The following is an 18,331-nucleotide window of genomic DNA, read 5'->3' as shown; positions in this document are numbered from 1 at the left end:
CGGAAAAGGCTTAGCTCAGTTCTAGAAAGAGGGAGATTTGGCTGATGATGGAGACGGTAAAGGGAAGTGAAGTGGAATTCGAGAGCATTATATAGGCAAGGGGGCCCGAGGGCCGAAGCGTCGGGAAGGCAAGAAATCCCTCGAACCCCGGAACATTGATTCTGGATCTGACCGTTCGCTCCCCCACGTGGTTATCTCGAGCCGTCAGCGTCATGATGAGACGCCATCAATAATTACCCCTTATTAAATAAGGGGCAATTATGGGGGCAGTTGAGGAGGCCCTGGATGACATGGGCCAGGTCCGACTCGCAAAACACAACCTTCAGTCCGAACAGCTGGGTCAGCCCATAAAAAGACACTGCCATATGGGCCGAGCGGGAGTAAGCCCATCAAGAGTGACCAGGGCTTACTGAGGAATAGGCCCAGGTCCAGCAATTAGTAAATATCTTGTAAATATCTTGTAAATATCTGGGAAGTATCTATAAATAGGAGTTGGAATGAAGAGGAGGGGGATCTTGATTCGGGTTGAGGTGTAAGAATTCTAGAGAGAGAAAGAATAGAAGGAGTTTCTTGCATCTTCATATACAAAAGCCAATAACCAGAAAATGATCTTGTGGATGTTACTTCTGGACAACGGTCATTTATGTTTATAGTAAAAATTATGTGCGATGCACGTAGTCAAAACTTAAAGTTTAATTTATAACAAAAAATTGTTTTATAAATAATTAATTAGAATTGCAGTAAAATTTTGTAAACAATAATTAAGTATAGATAATAAAAAAATTAATTTTGATCCATAACTAAACTAAACAATAATCAAGAAAAATAATATAACATCTATATGTTAAAAATTAGTTGTGATCATATGTTAAAAACTAATTGTGATCCAAAACTAAATAAAACAATAATCAAGCGGAAATAATATAGCTTCTATATGTGTGGAAAAACTTAATTGTACTTGAAGAAATTTATCAAGGTTCTAATCAAATTAAAAAAAAGATGAGAGCAATTAAAAATTAAACAAAAAATTCAATTTACTAAAAAATTTCAATTTGTTCTCGAGTTGCTAATCCATTATGCAAAAAATTCATAACAAATAGAAGGTACAAGAAACCGAATTGAAAAGAAATAAGAGAAATTAAAACTTAAAAGAAAATTTTAAATTACTTAAAAAAATAAATTTGTTATCAAGTAGCTATTTAATTACAAAAATTCTCATAATAGAGAAAAATAATTAAAAAATATTAAAAATAGATAAAAAGAATTGAAAAAATTAAAAATCCACACTTTGTATTGAATAGAAAGGTAACAAGGACATTCATTTTCATTGTTGACTATGTTTGACTTCTCTCTCTTCTCTCTCTTCTCTTTTTGACGTTGGAGTCTTCCACTCTGGCATCAACCGTTTATGTCTATCACTGGTTTTGTCTAGGAATCGTGATATGCATCGTTCCTATCTCAGTGTTGCAACCCTACCACGTCTCAATTTTCACGGGGAAATCAAAAGCTGCTCTATAGGCAATGATCTGGTTTATAGGGTTGATCATCAAAGCATCCAGGAGCGTGAATTTGTACTGCGATCATGTCTGGTAGGTCGCTTTGATAGAGATGTGGGGTGTCTTGAAGGGATTGAGGCATGGGCATCGAAAACTTGGAAGGTTTCATGTGGGGTGAAAGTGTCTCCTTTACCTGATGATTTGCTCCTGTTCAGATGTCCATCGGAGACTGAGGCCTTAAGGGTGTTGGATGAAGGGAGAAAGAGATGGGGCAACGCCTTATTATCCATCGACATTTGGTACTTCGCCGCCAGCTGTTCTATGGTAAAAGAACGAGTAATACGAAGGGTGATTTTGTTTGGGTTGCCCCTCCATCTCTGGTGCAACAAGTTATTTGAAGCAATTGGGAATTTATGTGGTGGATTTCGAGGTGTTGAGGCAGGCGTCTCGGCGTGTGGACAGCGAATTCTTCTTTATGTTTCCATCGAAAAAGTGATGCCGGAGTACGTCTTTGTTGAGGACCAACGAGTGGCTTACAGGGTCAACTTGATAGAGGAAATAACGCCTCGTATTCTTCCAAAATCTTACTATGGCGTTGGGGAGAGTTCACATATTCCTGCTGTTGCAACTGAAGGTAGTTGGCGGAATGTACAGATCTACTATAGCATTGAAGGACAGAGGCGACTGCCTATTCACGCGCCAGAAGCGCGTAGAGGGGCCATCAATCAAGCCCTTAGTCATCGCCTAACGTTCCCTCGTAATATCTGCGCTAACGGATACCAACCACGTGGCAGAGATCGTAGCTTTAAGGGAGTTATTTATGAAGCGGATTCTGATAAGCCTAAGCGCGGATCTGAAGCGGGTTTTAGGTCTATTTTGTCAAATGGGCTACTTGCTCATTACGTCCCACAGGAGATACAGTGGGATGTTCATCAGGGGCCTCTTTCTTTTAAGAACAAGCCCAGCCCACAGCCCATTGCCAATTCACGTTATGGACCATATATAAGTAACCTGAAGAGAAAGGTTTTGAAGGGCCCAATAATAAAATGTTTGTTTCTTTTACCAATTCCAAGCCCAACCTACCTACTTCTAAAGGAGTTAGCCACTTACAAAGGTGTCGTTTTGATGATACCTCTGCATCTTCTGGAATTCACCGGAGAAGAGGAGATGGATGAACTTATCTGCCTCCGCGAATGGTGGTGGTCCTATTGAGATGGGTTCTCATCATTCTCAATGTTGTGCAGGTATCTCATCTTCATTTCTCTCTATTACTTTTTAGCCGAAAGGAAGAATTGTCAGGTCTTTGTCTCGGGACTACAGAAATCACGGAGTTAGATGGTCTCGAAAAGAGAAGCAGAAGTGGATTTCTACTAATGTTCCAGGTACGCCATCAGTTTCATATCCTCAGAATTTTAATGTTCCATCCTCCTCTTCTACCCCTTCTTGTGTGTTGAGGAGTGCCGGTGTTGAGCCGGAATTGGAGAAGATGTGCGAGTTGACTGTCATGAACACTGAAACTGATTCTTCGCATGGGCTGATTACGGAAGGACAAATAGAAAGTGAGCCTGGTGTTTCTAGGCAGTTGAAAATTACAGATTGTGCAGTCAAGAAATTATCTGAAGGGTTTACAATTTGTGTGGGCAGAGACCTGTACTTTCAGTTGTCCAATGAAGAGGCCGTAGCTTTGCTCAAAGAGCTTCGATTAAGTGTAGCACTGAAAGGTCTTAACTGCCTGCCTTATACAGAAGCTGACAAGACTGATTCTGGTAGATTCGCTGGGATGGGCGATTTTGTTACAGAATCTAATTCTTTTTATGAGAATGATAGGGAGCTGGATAAGGAGGTGTTTGATGTTTTGGGTTCTATCCAACAGGTTTGTTCTAATGAGCTTACACCTTGGGTGGACAATGGTTCTGAAATCCTACAGGAGGTACACTGGCTATGGTGCGACCCAACGAACAGGTTGCTGACAAGGGGAATGATTGGGTAGTTGACAACATTGGAGTCACTAGTGAGCTTTTGGGAGTCTCTTCAGAAGGTTATGACAATCAGACATTATCTATCCTTCAAGCAATTGTGGAAGGGAGAGAAGTTGTAGTGACCAATGAAGTTATGAACATGAAGCCTTTATTGTCTTGGAAAGGAGTACAGGAGATAAAGAATCTCATTTCTGAAGTCAACTACGAAGGGAAAGGAGGAGTGGCGAAGGAAAGGGGAAGAACTAGGAGTAGGAGTCTTAGGAAGGGTGGAGGGGAGAATATTTTATCTGGTTTACAATGAAGCTACGAATCATTACATGGAATGTTTGTGGTCTTAATGATCCGAACAAGAGAAGGGTGGTGAAAGTAGCTTTAAGGAAGTGGGGAGCCCAGCTTATTTGTTTACAAAAAACCAAGTTGGCAACTATTTCTGACAGGGTGGTTAAGAGTTTGTGGGGAGGAAGGTTTGTGGAATGGGAGGCCTTGAATGCTATAGGTTCTTTGGGTGGGATATTAGTCATGTGGGATAGTAGATGGTTAACTCGAACGGACGTCTGGATGGGGAGATTTTTTGTATCTTGTGTGCTTGAGATGGAAAAGGACAACTTCAAATGGGTTATTACTAGAGTCTATGGACCAGTTGTTGATGATGAGTGACCTATCTTTTGGGAGGAGCTTTGCCATGTCCAAGGATTGTGGTCTCTACCTTGGTGCTTGGGAGGGGATTTCAATTCTGTTAGGTCCCCGTCAGAGAGATCTACAGGGGGAAGATGATCCTTGGAAATGGATCAATTTTTTTATTTTATTGATGAGCATCTTCTTATTGATTTACCAATGGAAGGTGCAGCCTATACTTGGTCAAATGGTAGGGATCCAATCACTCTTTCAAGGCTGGACAGATTTTTAATTTCCGGGGATTGGGAAGAGAAATTCTCGGATGTTGTTCAAGCGGTGTTAGCAAGGGTCACCTCTGATCATGTTCCTTTGGTCCTGGATTGTGGGGGTTTATGTTCTCAAAGATCCTCGTTTAGATTTGAGAATATGTGGCTGTGAGTGGAAGATTTCCAAGGGAAAGTTAGATCTTGATGGGAGGGAGTTATTGTTTCAGGATCGCCTAGTTTCACAATTACAAAGAAGTTAAGGGCTCTCAAATTCGCTCTTAAGCAATGGAACAAGGATGTATTCGGGAATTTGGAATGGAGGAAGAATAGAGTACTTGCTGATTTTTCTGAGATTGATCGTCTTGAGGAGGCCGAAGGGGATGTGGAATTTCTACGTTCCAAGAGAGCCTCTTGTTAAGCGGTTCTTACTGAGATTGCTAGTATGGAGGAGATCTCGTGGCGACAAAAATCTCGGGCTCTTTGGCTAAAGGAAGGAGATCGGAACACAAAATTCTTCCACCGGTTAGCTAACGCACATAGGAGGAGTAATCATATAGGAAGAATTCGGGTGGATGGTAAGGAGCTGTGGAGAGAGGAAAAGGTGCATAACGGTATTGTTTCCTTTTATCAGAAGCTTTATACCGAGCCTTTAGTTTGGAGGCCCAAACTTGATGGTCTCCATTTTGAGGCTATTTTTGAGCTAGATAGAGATAGGATTGAGAATCCTTTCACTGAAGAAGAAGTTCTTAAGGCTTTATCAAGTTGTAATGGGGACAAAGCTCCATGCTATTTTTGATGGAAAGTTGGGCGGTTATAATAAACGAGGTAATGGGTACTTTTCAGGAGTTTCATTCTTATGGCGTCTTTGAGAAATCGCTTAATGCTTCATTCATTGCCCTTATCCCAAAGAAGGGAGGTGCTTCAGATATAAATGATTTTTGTCCAATCAATTTGGTGGGCTGTATTTACAAACTTATTGCTAAGGTGCTTGCTTTAAGGATGAGGGGAGTAATGGATGGGATTATTTCGGACTCCCAGAATGCTTTTGTTGGTGAACAGCAAATTCTTAATTCAGTTCTTATTGCTGACGAATGTGTGGATTCCAGATTGCGAAGTGGTACTCCTGGAGTTTTATACAAACTTGAGATTGAGAAAGCATATGATCATGTGAATTGGAATTTCCTACTCTATTTGTTATAATGAATGGGGTTTGGAAGTAAATGGAGGAAGTGGATTGAGACCTGTCTTTCGTCTGTCAAGTTTTCAGTTCTTGTGAATGGTTCTCCCGCTGGTTTCTTTGGTTGCTCTTGGGGTATAAGACAAGGGGATCATTTGTCATCTTTCCTTTTTCTTGTTGTTATGGAGGGGTTAAGCAGACTTATGCGCAGGGCAGAGGACCTTGGCTTTATAAAGGGCTTCAGGGTGGGTACAGATTTAGTCCATCAGATGGAGATTTCTCATTTACTCTTTGCAGATGATACCCTGGTTTTCTGTGATGCTGATGTGTCTCAACTTCGATACTTGAGGTGCATATTGACTTGTTTTCAGGCAAAGTCTGGGTTAAAGGTCAATGTGGCTAAGAGTGTGCTTGTCCCAGTAGGGACTGTTCAAGATATTACCTCTTTAACTGCAGTCCTTGGATGTAGGGTGAGCTCATTCCCTATTCCTTATTTAGGCTTGCCCCTAGGGGTCTCTTAAAGGTTAGTGGGGAGTTGGGATTCCGTGCTTGACAGATATGCGAAGAGATTGGCAGGTTGGAAGAAGCAATACTTGTCAAAGGGGGGTAAGGTTACTCTTATCAAGAGTACGTTATCGAGCCTTCTCACTTATTTTCTTTCGATGTTCCAAATCCCTTGTTCCGTTGCAGATAGGATTGAAAAAATCCAAAGGGATTTCCTATGGGGAGGAAAGGCCGATGAGTTCAAGTACCACCTTGTTAGATGGGAGGAAGTTTGTAAGCCTATGAAATTGGGTGGACTTGGTGTAAGACGTTTAGTTCCTTTCAATCAAGCTCTCCTGGGTAAATGGTTATGGAGATATGGGAGGGAAAAACATCGTCCATAGCGCAAGTTAGCTTCTTGTCGGTATGGGGAAGAGGCTGGAGGTTGGTCTACACGTCCGGTTACCCTGGTGGGAGGAGTATGGATGTGGAAGGCTATTCGGAAGTGATGGGATGTTTTTGCTGCTCATATCAAATTCAAACTCAGTGATGGTCGTCGCATTCGGTTTTGGGAAGATCTTTGGTGTGGGGATCAGCCACTTTCTCGTACATTTCCTAGATTATTTAGTATTGCTGTTGATAAACACGCCTACATAGTTGATTGTTATCGGCTTGATAGTAGTGGGATTACATGGGATGTGTGCATTTTCGGTACTCTTTTCAGGATTGAGAGATGGACGAGGTATGTGTTTTTCTGGATCTTCTGTATCGGCAGGAGGGTGTTGGTAGAGATAGTGACTTTTTTTTTTAGGTTCCTTCTTCCCACAGTCGTTTCGAAGTTAGATCCTTGTTTTTATGTTTGTCTAATTTTGTTAATCGCGATTTCCTGTGGAAAATTATTTGGCGGTCTATGGCTCCAACTAGGGTGGCTTTCTTCGTCTGGACTGCTGTGTGGGGAAATATTTTGACAATTGATAACTTAAGAAAAAAGGGGCAATTGTATTGTTAATCGGTGTTGTCTATGCAAGGATGATGAGGAGTCCGTTGATCACCTCCTTTTGCATTGCCCTGTGGTGAACGACTGTTGGAATCTTATTAGTGAGTTGTTTGGCATGTGTTGGGTTATGCCACGATCTACTAAGGAATTAATTCATGTTTGGAGAGGGTGTCGAGTGAGAAGAGATGTTCGCTATTTCTAGAGAATTGTACCACATTGTATATGGTGGTGAATTTGGAAGGAGAGAAATAGCAGAATGTTCGAAGGGAAAGAGTCGTCTACGGCAATGGTCAAACTATACATTCTTCGCTCTTTTTTCAATTATGTGAAGAGGAGCTTTTGTTCTTCTTCTGATGATTTAATTACTTTTTTGGATTCTTTGGGGCCTTAGTCCCGATTCCACTCTTGTAATTGGGACGCGTTCCCCTTTTGAATGCCTTTTTAATGTTATTTTTACTAATTAAAAAAAGAAGAAGAAAGGTAACAAGAACCAACTTTTACTTATTCTTCTCTCTCTGGAAACCCTAGAAGCAAAACAACGACGACTCTAGAAGCAAAACAAAGAAATGAATTGAAAATAAGATAATTTTAAATTAAAAGAATAATTAAATTTGTTAATTGAAAAAAATTAAATTTGTTAACTTAAAAAATTCATAATAGAGAAAAGGTTACTAATCAATTATTGTAAAAATAAAAAATAAATAAATAAAATCAAAGCACAGAAAATGAATTTAAAAAATTCACAAGAGAGAAAAGGTAATCGACTAAAATGAATTTAAAAAAATTCACAAGCACATACAATTTTCTCTTGATTCTTCTTCTGTTGCAAACCTTAGAAGCAAAACAACTACTTTAGAAACAAAACAGAGAAAATGAATTGAAAATAAGACATTAAAAATTAAAAGAAAAGACCCTAGAAGCAAAACAAAGAGAAGAAATTGAAAATAAGAGACATTAAAAATTAAAATAAAAAACCCTAGAAACAAAATCAAAAGGACGAAGAAGAAATATATTATTAAAAATTAAAAGGAAAAACCCTAGAAGCAAAATCAAAAGGACGAAGAATAAATATATTGTAAAATTGCTACTTAGGGAAGACTTAGAAATACAATAAAATTGGGTTTATTTATAATTATTACTAAATATTCCTTTTATTGAATCTCTTTCTAATTAGATTTTCTTGAGACTAAATATTCCTTTTATTGAATCATTTTCTAATTAGATTTTCTTCAGTAGTTTAATTTTTTAATATTATATATTTATAGTAGTCATTTTATTAAATCCTTTTCTAATTAGATTTTCTTCAGTAGTTTAATTTTTTTATTATTATATATGTAAAGTAGTTAAAATTAAAAAGGCAATCTAATTACACAATAAATTAATATATGTACTTAAGCACAATATTGTACTAAAATTCTTTGTACTTTTAATAATTGTATGGATATGTGCAGGGAGTAGGTTGGTCCAGATGCTGTTTGCAAGTTCCTGGGACATACCCTGTGGCTTGTTAACTATTGGCTTCTACAAAATGGATTTAGTATCGGTATTGGAGACACTATTGCAGATGCATCAACTATGGAAAAAATTAATGAAACTATTTCTAAAGCCAAGAATGAGGTCAAAGAACTAATTAGGGCGGCCCAAGATAGGCAGCTGGAGGCTGAGCCTGGTCGGACTATGATGGAATCTTTTGAAAACAGAGTGAACCAGGTTCAAGAATAATATGAAACCTTTTCTTGAAAGGTCACTTCCTCTAGCTTTTCTTAACACACTTTTTTCCTGTACAGGTATTGAACAAGGCTCGTGATGATGCTCCCAAAAGAGCTTGTCAGAGAGTAACAATCTCAAGGCTATGGTTACTGCTGGCTCGAAGGGAAGTTTCATCAACATTTCCCAAATGACAGCTTGCGTCGGGCAGCAGAATGTTGAGGGCAAGCGAATTCCGTATGGCTTCATAGATCGGACACTGCCCCATTTCACCAAGGATGACTATGGACCTGAAAGTCGTGGGTTTGTGGAGAACTCTTATCTACGAGGGTTGACTCCTCAATAATTCTTTTTCCATGCTATGGGTGGTAGGGAAGGTTTGATTGATACAGCAGTGAAAACTTCTGAGACTGGATATATCCAGATGCGTCTAGTGAAAGCTATGGAGGATATTATGGTCAATTATGATGGTACTGTTAGGAACTCGTTGGGGGATGTTATCCAGTTTTTATATGGTGAAGACGGCATGGATGCTGTTTGGATCGAATCACAAAAGCTGGATTCCCTTAAAATGAAGAAGTTAAAGAGTTTAATAAGGTTTTTAGATATGAGATTGATGATGAGAACTGGAATCCAAGTTACATGTTGCCCGAACATGTGGAGGATCTGAAAACAATTCAAGAATTTCGCAATGTGTTTGATGCTGAATTCCGGAAACTTGAAGCAGATCGATTTCAGCTTGGAACAGAGATTGCTACAACTGGTGATAATTCTTGGCCTATGCCTGTGAACTTGAAGAGGCTTATTTGGAATGCGCAAAAGACCTTTAAGGTTGACTTGAGAAGACCATCTGATATGCATCCAATGGAAATTGCGGAAGCTGTTGATAAGCTTTAGGAGAGGCTGAAGGTTGTCCCTCGTGATGATTTGATGAGCATGGAAGCTCAGAAAAATGCCACCCTTTTCTTCAACATACTTCTCTGAAGCACATTTGCCAGTAAGAGAGTGTTGAATGAGTACAGACTTACTCGCGAAGCATTTGAGTGGGTTATTGGTGAGATAGAATCTCGTTTTCTACAGTCACTTGTAGCACCTGGAGAAATGATTGGATGTGTTGCTGCCCAGTCCCAGGTGAGCCTGCCACTCAAATGACTCTGAACACCTTCCACCATGCTGGTGTGAGTGCCAAGGATGTAACTCTTGGTGTTCCTAGGTTAAGGGAAATTATCAACTGTGGCAAAAAAAATAAAAACCCCTTCTCTTTGTGTCTACCTGAAGCCTGAAGTCAGCAAGACAAAAGAGAGGGCTAAGAATGTCTAGTGTGCTCTGGAATACACTACCCTGTGCAGTGTAACTCAAGCCACTGAAGTATGGTATGATCCAGACCCGATGAGCACCATCATAGAAGAGGATGTTGATTTTGTCAAGTCTTACTATGAAATGCCGGATGAAGAAATTGCCCCCGAGAAAATTTCTCCCTGGCTACTTCATATAGAATTAAATTGTGAGATGATGGTTGATAAGAAGTTTAGCATGGCTGATATTGCTGAGAAGATCAATCTTGAGTTTGATGATGATTTAACCTGCATATTCAATGATGACAATGCTGAAAAATTGATTTTGCGTATCCGCATTATGAATGATGAGGCTCCTAAAGGAGAGTTGAATGATGGTGTTTATCAAATCAGGCAAAGTAAATAAATTTGATGAAAATGAAGGATTCAAGCCAGAGAATGAGTAGATGCTTGATACTGAAGGTGTCAATCTTTTAGCTGTTATATGTCATGAGGATGTTGATGCTAGGAGAACAACTAGTAATCACTTGATTGAAGTAATTGAAGTAATTGAAGTTCTTGGAATTGAAGCAGTTCGTCGGTCCTTGCTGGATGAATTGCGTGTGGTCATGTCTTTTGATGGATCATATGTGAATTATAGGCATCTGGCTATATTGTGTGACACGATGACATACCGTGGTCATTTGATGGCAATTACTCGTCATAGCATTAATCGAAATGACACTGGGCTGATGATGAGATGCTCGTTTGAGGAAACAGTGGACATACTTCTTGATGCAGCTGGGTATGCTGAGACAGATCACCTCCGGGGAGTAACTGAAAATATTATGTTGGGTCAGCTTGCCCCTATTGGTACAGGAGATTGTGCACTCTATCTGAATGAGCTGATACTGCAGCAAGCTATTGACATCCAGCTCCCTAGTTACATGGAAGGTCTTGAATTTGGCATGATGCCTTCCCATTCACCAATCACGGGTACACCTTATCATGATGGCATGATGTCACCTAATTACTTGCTGAGCCCAAATCTTCGCTTCTCACCCATTACAGATGTTCAATTTTCTCCATATGTTGGTGGTATGGGTTTCTCTCCTGCATCATCTCTTGGATACAGTTCCTCGTCTCCTGGATACAGTCCTACCTCACCTGGTTATAGCCCAACGTCCCCTGGATATAGCCCTACATCACCTGGTTACAGCCCAACTTCTCCAACATATAGTCCAAGCTCTCCAGGGTATAGTCCCACGAGTCCTACATATTCCCTTACAAGTCTATCTTACTCCCCAACCTCACCAAGTTATAGTCCAACCTCCCCCAGCTACAGCCCCACATCTCCAAGTTACAGCCCCACTTCTCCTAGCTACAGTCCCACTTCTCCTGCATTCAGCCCCAGTTCACCATCGTATAGTCCAACATCTCCATCCTACAGCCCCACTTCACCGTCCTACAGCCCCACTTCACTGTCCTACTGCCCTACTTCTCCATCCTACGGCCCCACATCTCCTGCCTATAGCCCGACTTCTCCGTGTTACAGTCCTACTTCTCCAAGTTATAATCCTTCACCAGCAAAATACAGCCCGTCCCTGGCTTATTCTCCCAGCAGTCCAAGACTATCGCCTTCCAGTCCATACAGTCCAACATCTCCTAATTACAGGTATGCGATAATTTCTTACCTCTGGAGTTAAATGCCTGCTTTACTTTTCCCTGCTTGGTCAAGTCGACTCAGCTTTATGCAGTCAAAGGACTACAGGCTAGCAATCACAATCACAGCCAACTGAGATGCCTAGCTGCATTTAGATGTTAAAATGCTCATCTTAGATCTGTTACTTTTATTTATAATTGTTGGTCATGTTGGTGTATTTTGGAAGAGTTGGAGCATCGCTTAGATTTTTTGGCTTAATCTTCTTACATTTGATTGTACAATTTTTCATTTTTCCACTTGCAGCCCAACATCACCATCATATTCACCAACATCCCCGTCTTATTCCCCTTCAAGTCCAACATACAGTCCCAGCAGGTAAATGCATCTCTCATAACTCTCGAGTCTTTAATTTATTTATTTATTTATGGATTTCCACTGTGACCCATGTAGTACATCTTTTATTTTGTTATTCCTATCTCGAGAGCATGATGCCAAATTTTTTTATCCTTTTAGTGTGAAATCTACCCAAACAGGGTTACTTATCAAAAAAACAAAAAAAAAAATATCCACCTAAACCGGATTATGAGAATAAACATTTGTGCGATGTGATTATTTAGTTCCAAAACTGTGCCTTTGTGTCTACAAGTTTTTGTGATACCTTGTTTTTTATGCTACAAAATAAATTTCTTTGGTTGCTAAACTTGCGAAGACTTAGGTTGGCTATACCTGTTGGCAAATAAAAGTTCTATTGGATATTTGTAAGGAAGCCTTGGCAATAAAAATTAGAAGCATGGAAAAATGCATTCGAAGCGATGAAAATTAGTAGGACTAAATCAGAATGCATGACGTAAGTTTAAAAGGTCGTAGAGTACGACAACATAACTATCACAATTCAAGACGAAAAGGTCACTAAAAATAACCATTTTCATATTTAGGGTCTATGTCTCCATGATACAACATGTTGGAGAGAGAGATGACGTTGTAATAAATAGGATTGGAGTAGGCTGGACAAAATGGAGACAAGCTAGTGGGCTTCTATCTTATATACGAATATGAAATAATTGACAAGAAAAATTTTATAGGTTGATTATTAGGCCAACTATAGTACATAGAGCGGAATGTAGGGTGTGAAAAAAGAAACAAGAACGGCACATTTATGTAGTTGAAATGAGAATATTTTTTTCTTGGGATAAGTAAAGATTCATTAAAGAGCGCTCTAAAGCGGAGCGCGTTCTAATTAAAATTGCACAAAAATAAAAGCCCTCTACACTCTCAAAGCATCCACAAAATTCACAAATTCTTATGGCTATGTTCGGCTACATGGAATTGGAATTGGAATTGGAGAAAAGCGACTCAGAAAATTGAAGACAAAACGGAGACAAGCTGGTGGCATTCTATCTGATATATGGATATGAAATAATTAACAAGAAAATTTTTATAGGTTGATTATTAGGCCAACTATAATACATAGAGCGGAATGTAGGGTGTGAAAAAAGAAACAAGAACTGCACATTTATGTAGTTGAAATGAGATTTTATTTTTTTCTTGAGATAAGTAAAGATTCATTAAAGAGCGCTCTAAAGGGAGCACGTTCAAATTATAATTGCACAAAAATAAAAGCCCTCTATACTCTCAAAGCATCCACAAAATTCACAAATTCTTATGGCTATATTCGACTGCATAGAATTGGAGCTTTGGAGAAAAGAGACTCAGTAAATTGAACTAAAATTTTCTCCAATTCCAATTTCAAGACTCCAATTCCATGCAACCGAACGCAGCCTATATGAATTTACAATTCCACCTATGAACCCAAAAGAATAAAAAATACAGAATTGAGAATTTAAGCACCCAAAAAGGTGCCTTCTTTCCATCAAAGCACCTCCTACTTCGCTCTTGCTATAAACCCCATCTCAAGTGAAGGGGGCTGCTCTCCAAGCATCTCCTTCCAGGCCTCAAGTGATCTGTTAGTGGAATTTGGCATAACCCTATTAATGCCAAATAAAGCAAAAATCAATACCCCACCAATTCCTAGCCACGCGACAATGCAAAAGGAGATGATTCATTGCCTCCTTAAATCATCCCCTTTGCGCATGCAACACCAATTCACTAGTTTCTGTCTCTTCCTCAATGCTCTGTTTGGTGGGAGGAATGGAAAATTGGATAGAAGGGAGAGGGGGAGGGATGAATGAGCATTCCTAGGAAAGGGATATTGTTCATCCCTTATTTTATTTGATTGTGGATAGAAGGGGGTAAATAGATGTTTTTTTAATTTTTTGCTAATATACCCTTAAATATATAACTAAATAAATAAATTAAAAAAAGGATGGGGATGCGTTTTTAAAATTTCTAAGACACTTTATTTTTCTCTGTTCTCTTCCTCTTATATTTGGATTAGGTGTGCATACAGTTCGGTTTTGACTGGTTTTAGAGTTTTTTTGGAACTAAACCAATTCTAACGGATTCATAAAATTTGGAACCAAACCGAACCATTTGACCAAAGGAACCAAACCAAACCAAGTCGTGAAAAACGGGTTCGGTTCGGTTCGGTTCGGTTCGGTTCCACGGTTCCATTTTTTTTTTTTTTTTTTTCCTTTATTGTTACAGAAGTATTCATATTATCCACATGCACAACAATAAATCAAGTTATCAACACATTTAGAACTGTTAATATATTCAAAACTTACTTTTGGAACTGAAGTAAATAAATCAAAATTGGTAATAACCTAATACATTTAGAATTACTAATTCAATAACAAACAATTAGCCACAATTCAATTTAGCCACTAAAAAAAAAAAAATTATCTAATAAATTAATAATATCTAAAATAATTAAAAGTGGATCATATGATTGATAGTTGCTATAAACTTCTAAGTGATTTGGATTGTAGGATTATATTATATTATATATACTCTATAATTTAACACACACACACACACACATATACATAACATAACGGTTCGGTTCGGTCTAATTCGATTCTAAAGGACCTCAAACCGTGACCAAACCGTATCTTTACGGTTTCACAAATTTAGAACCGCGACTAAACCAAACCATTAGCAAACCAAACTAAACTGTCCGGTCCGATTTGGTCTGGTTTGGATTTTCAGTTTGACTGGATTTTTGTGCACCCCTAATTTGGATGGAAGCAAAATGGTGGGCTAGGAGGGATGGCTCAACCCTTCATCCATCACTTCCCTTCAATTCTCTCTCCTACCAAATAATGGAGCCTTGTTCCATCCCTCCTCTCTTTCCTCTTTCACTCATCCTAGTACCAAAAGAAGCATAAATTGTCAATCGTCGAAGATCTTTTCTAGAGTTGTTGTCAACCCGAAAAGCGCCACTTTTGGAAGGGCTTTGGTGCCCCAAACTGCCTTTTAGGAAAAAGAATGCTCTCAAAATTCCTACAGACTGATAGAATAATCAAACATCGAATCTGGATTGCTCAACTATCACCCACTCAAATATGCTCATCCACTCCATCCTCACCTACATCTTGGCAGTAAGCATAGCCAACAACTCTATGACATCATCCACCTCTCAATCATTATTATTTCTCACCGTCTGCACATCCCAAGTTGCCCTCCTGTTATTGAGTTGATAACAATTGCGATTGAAGTCTGTTTATCCGCAACAATCCTAAACAATCTTTGGAAAGTGCATGGTAGAGATCCATCATTATACCACATATCAATCCAAAACCGCACAAGTCTCCCACTTTTTACCCTAAATCGAATATGTTTTGAAAACTCATCCCACTCTTTTTGGACAAACTTCCAAACCCCCTCCTTGTTGGAATCCTCACCCCAGATCTCCACCCACCCCAATCCTCTCCAAATTTGCAAACAATAATCCTCTGAATCCATTTTTCCAACAAAGCTTTGTTGAATAAGCTAATTCTCCTAACATCCCATCCCTTCATCTGAATGGGATTACATACCTTCTAACCAAGTGAAACTTGACCCTTTCACCTATACCACCCCATAAAATGTTTCTTTCGAGCTTCTCAAGTTTCTTCACCACCAAGGAATGATCCTGAAATAAGGATAAGTAGGTTGTGGAAGACTTGATTTTGCGACCCCATTAGAAAAATACAGCTGCTTCCACCCTAGCCTCCTCTCAAACCGCTCTACCATAGGGTCCCATGAAGCAACCCTACTGAAATGAGTCTCCAAAGGCAAGCCCAATTACGATAGCGGGAAAGATCTCACACTACACCCCGGAATATTTCTTTTGGGGAGTGCTATAAATGAGTCCCCACTATAACTGAATTTATATCACTATTTTTTTTAGCTCTCAGAAACCTCTGTGAAACCTCAATTCTGCCAACAAAGATTGTGGTAAATCCCTCTCCAGTATCAACTAAATACCTTTCCCCACACATAGGGTTAGTCCTCCCTCCTTATTTTCCTTAGGCTATGTTTGGTACGGTGAGAAAGGAGAGAAAGGATAACATTAGTTATGATGGAAAAGAAAGGGAAGGGAAGGGAAGGATAATTTTAACCATCTATCGTGTTTGGTTGATTAATGAAGGAAAAGAAAGGAAAGGATAATAATCATGTTTGGGAAAATAAAGGAAAAGAAACTATTTTAATAAGTTTACTATTATACCCTTTTATATTTTAAAAAATAAATTTATAGATTTAACTCTGTAATATAAAAATAATATTTTTAGGGCAAATCATTTTAGCCACCCCAATCGCCTCCATCTCTATTCTCGTTCTCAACTCTGAACTGCCCTCTCTCTCTCTCTCTCTCTCTCTCTCTACAACTGCAAACTACAAAATCTACAAGAATCAAAAGTTTAAAATCCATATATATTAGGACATTAAAGAGGTTGACTGAATTTATACCAAAAATAGTTAATGTCCTTAGTTATCACTTTCTTGATTTTGTAATTACAAGTTACTTGTGCATTTGTGATTGGACTATATCAACGGTTAGTAGGAATGACCTACTCACGGGTGAGTAGGCAAGTCTTGTCCGTGGCTGGTGATGTCTTACTTTACTTTTATCCTTGAATAATTATATATGTTCCATTTTTTTGCAGCCCTTACAATTCTGGCGTGAGCCCAGACTATAGCCCGAGTTCACCACAATATAGGTGGATGAAACTTCTTCAGGATTCAGTTTTTGATATCTTTTGATTTTCCATTATTTTATATTTTGGTTCTGATTGTAATATAAATATATTGGTTTGAGATAATAAAGCCCTTGTTTCCTTATTTCATTTAATTTCTTCTGGTTGTTCCACAGTCCAAGTGCAGGGTAATCGCCAAGTGCGCCATAATCCACCAGTCAGTACACTCCACAGATGAGCAACAAGGATGACAGGAGTAAGCGGTCATGAGGCGAACATAATTTGTTCTCTCACCAAGTGCACCTGGGTAACCATCATGTTAGAACGAAGTCCTTGCTCCACAGAATATCAGCTTTTGCTGGCAGGTTGTGAACTTTGTACCCATTTTGCGGGCATTTCGTAATTGATGCTGGAGTAATATTTTGACCCTTATCATATTTTCCTGTAATTTGATTGTGTAGCTTCTTATTAGCGTTGAATATACTATTCCTGACATTTGGTTAAGCAGTTGCTGGGGTAACAATTCATATTCAGTGTTATTTTAGTTTCAGGGTTTGTGCTAAGCCGTCTTTTGCAGAGCTAATCACCCAGTGAGGCAACCGATTATAATTGAAGAGGACTTGACCGTCGTTACCTCGCACTGAATGTTTCTAAATATGAAGTCTTGTATGGAGAGCGACTAAATTGAACTTTTCTAGTTATTCTATTATATCGTCTGTGCTTTTTAGTGAGGTTACAAATACCTCCATTCTAATATTATAGCAAAACCTTAGTTTGTTTAATTCATTTTCAATTGGATGTTTTTGAGGGTTGTTTTGCTTTGTTGTGTCTTTTTATTTATTAATAAGAACTAGGATTTGTAAGCTAAGTAGGAAATTGTTTTTTTAATATTCAGGTTGAAGCCTCAATTAGTTATAGGCAACTGCTCAGCTTTTCAGTTGGCACGTATTTTGGAGAGAAGTAAATTGAAGCAAAATTATAATAAAAAATAGAAGTAGTTTTCTTAGAACAAGGAGTTTGAAAATGTGATTGGTTGTATTGTAAATAGTTTTTTTAATCAAGAAAATTATTTGGCAAAGTAGGGTTTCTTATACTCGAAGTCCACACTTTTAAGTATTCTGAAAATAATTAGAAATGCACAAATACAATGGCACAGGATGCGACTCGTGATATAACACGAGGTACTAGTTAAAATTGAATATATTGTCACATGCATTTTTGGCGGTGCACTTGTTAATTTTTGCATTTTGACAAATGACATAAGGGAAAGATTTTTTAGGCTCAAGCATGACAAAAGCAAAGACCCTTTGAATTCTAATTTAACCAAAAAAAAAACTTTACTAATGTTGTGTTTGAGAGTACTAAATTGGCGCTTTGAATTTAGAATAGGAAGAAATTTAGTACAAACTTTGAACTGAATTTTTTCCAATTTCAAATCAAAAACATTTAAACACATTTTTTAAAGGGCAAATTGCAAAAAATCTCCCTCAACTTTTACCTGTTTGTAAAAAACACCTCTTGTGAATATCTTTAGCAATTAACCCTCCTCAACTATCATTTTAACTAATCTCTGTTTGAGTGATTATGTGATAAAAT

General features: G+C 38.5%; 1 pseudogene; it reads left to right on the top strand.

Moving 5' to 3' along the window:
• LOC132313833 (DNA-directed RNA polymerase II subunit RPB1-like) overlaps window positions 1-17,364 on the top strand; it is a 79,293-nt pseudogene extending 61,929 nt beyond the window's left edge.
• Window positions 17,365-18,331: the final 967 nt, after the last annotated feature.

The sequence above is a fragment of the Cornus florida genome, unplaced genomic scaffold (assembly GCF_030987335.1).
Source record: "Cornus florida cultivar Cherokee Brave unplaced genomic scaffold, ASM3098733v1 CherokeeBrave_3.0.0_Hap2_Chr06, whole genome shotgun sequence".
In the NCBI taxonomy this organism is placed as follows: Eukaryota; Viridiplantae; Streptophyta; class Magnoliopsida; order Cornales; family Cornaceae; genus Cornus; species Cornus florida.
The sequence above is the reverse complement of the archived record's forward strand: the minus strand, read 5'-3'. Positions and strand labels throughout refer to the sequence as shown.